The following is a 2,470-nucleotide window of genomic DNA, read 5'->3' as shown; positions in this document are numbered from 1 at the left end:
ATTGGCTTAAAAGCCTCCCAGAAAATACCATGGGAAGTTGGGAAGAGCTCGAGGATGCGTTTCGGGAAAATTTTCAGGGGATTTACGTCCGCCCTCCGGATGCAGACGATTTAAGTCACATAACCCAACAGTCCGGAGAGTCAGCCCGCAAGTTCTGGAACAGGTTCCTCACCAAAAAGAACTAAATAGTCGACTGTCCGGACGCCGAAGCCTTAGCAGCCTTCAAACATAACGTCCGAGACGAATGGCTCGCCAGACACCTCGGCCATGAAAAGCCAAGGACAATGGCCGCACTAACAAGCCTCATGACCCGCTCATGACCCGCCAGACACCAGCCACCCAAGTACATCCGAGGTCAGAGATGGCAATGGAAAACCACGACGCAGAAAGGACCAGCGCCGGACTAAGGGAAATGGCCCAAAGAGCACGGCAGTCAACGCCGGATTCAAAAGCTCTCAATAGAACAACAAAACACTGCCCCTCCAGGACAACAGCGACGAGCTATCCAACCTAAACAAAATCTTGGACAAAATATGCCAAATCAAAAGCACCTCCGGGAAGCCTGCAAACCATACCCACAGAGATTGTTGGGTCTTCAAACAGTCGGGCCGACTTAACGCCGAACATAAGGGGCTCGAAACACCAAGTGAGGACGATGACGAACTCCATAAGCAGAGCACCGGCAAACAAAGGAATTTCCCACAAGAGGTCAAAACAGTAAACTCACTTCATGTGACAACAGGCAAAAATAGAGCGGCGCCCATTAAAATACGTGCCGCACGGTCCACCCCAGTGGAGTCCCGACACTGGATGTCAAAACCAATCACTTTCGACCATCAGGATTACTCCGGAAGTACCCGGAACGCAGGATGGACTGCCCTGATATTAGATCCTACAATCGACGGACTACAATTTACACAAGTCCTAATGGACGGCGGCAGTGATCTAAACCTACTATATCAGGATACAATCCGCAGAATGGGGATAGACCCAACCAAAATACGCCATAGCAACACTTCCTTTAAAGGAGTGATGCCAGCCCATATGCCCATTGTACGGGATCTCTACCACTGGAAGTTGTGTTCGGCTCTTCTGACAACTCCCGTCACGAAAAGTTAGTCTTCCACATCGCCCCATTTAAAAGTAGCTATCAAGCACAATTGGGACGCGAAGCTTTCGCCCGCTTTAACGCAATACCGCATTATGCATCTCTTACACTTAAAATGCCCGGTCCACACGGCATAATCTCATTAAAGGGAAACCACGAGTGTTCCTCGAATAAGGAAGAAAGTGAGACTACCTTGACAGCCACACATTAATCCGGCTTTGCCGATCAAAGCCCCCAAACAGGTCATCCAGACCCCGGACACGGTTAGGCAAGTCCGGCGCAAATAACCAAGGGGCTTACTAGCCGCGTCCCCTCTTACAAGGGGCTGCACGCATGAACAATAAGAGACAATAGAGCTCAATTTTATTCGTTTTTTAACTTATATTCTGTCTATACATTTTTCGCACGATCCCTTTGTCAAACTAAGTTCTTCTGTTTTACAGATGAACACCGTGGTGCGCCCGTCCAGGATACGGCACAATGGAGACACAGGCGTAGACGTGCAGTAGCGACCCTGCAAGGATTCTTTTCATATTAAGACGCTGCGTAAACCTTTCTTACTGTCTCTTGTTGATGCACATCCCCCGATTTCTCACTATAACCGAGGAGGAGGCTGACGTTTTGGCATCGTCCGCGTCAGAAATTTTTGCGCGTACCTGGACACTAGGGGCTTAGGGCATTGTTCTGCCCGTTTTCATAAAGACCGAATACCTTAGGGAGTGTTCGGCGTCTCGAGTTAGGCCTTATATGCATCAGCTCCGAATCATGTCTTTGGTTAAATGTTGGGTTTGCCCGGCTCCTGTGTTTTGCTGCCTTACGTTCCGCTCTATCGGCTAATGCGGGACCAGGAGAACTACTGCGATTGTGCCCTAGTTCGTCCAGGTGAGCACCTCAGTAGAGAAAGCCGATAACTGACTATCATGATATAGCGAGAGACTGGTCAACCACTTGATCGACCACCGGAATGTTTAGAATTCCTCCACTTTAACGAAGGACCGTTTCCCAGTCAGGCACATACGCGCCCCGAAATTCGGAGAGCGCAGTGCCCCTAGGGGCTATATAGTAGTCCCACCATCGAACTCCTATGGCTAAGTGAAAGTGATAAAGCATTATAGTCCGGTTGCCTAGTTTGCTACGCTCTCACCTCCTTCACAGGACCAAGACGTTGGATTAAGTGTGAAAATGCGCTTTTTTGCAAACACCCCCGAACTATGTGCGTGGGGGCTGAAGCCGAAGACTGCAATCTTTCAGGTTATATACACATATACGTTAACAGCCGCACATGAGGTATTTCAACACCTGAACGCACAAGTATAAAAAGCCCTATATTATATTTGAAACATTGCTTCACAAATCATATAT

The 2,470-nt window shown here is 48.7% G+C and overlaps 1 pseudogene; it reads left to right on the top strand.

Annotated features, from left to right (window-relative positions):
- Positions 1–810: 810 nt before the first annotated feature.
- Positions 811–1,411, top strand: LOC125540850 (uncharacterized; annotated as a pseudogene).
- Positions 1,412–2,470: the final 1,059 nt, after the last annotated feature.

This window comes from Triticum urartu, chromosome 1A (genome assembly GCF_056163025.1).
Source record: "Triticum urartu cultivar PI428250 chromosome 1A, HENAU_Tu73, whole genome shotgun sequence".
NCBI classification, from domain to species: domain Eukaryota; kingdom Viridiplantae; phylum Streptophyta; class Magnoliopsida; order Poales; family Poaceae; genus Triticum; species Triticum urartu.
This window is presented reverse-complemented; position numbering and strand designations above follow the sequence as displayed.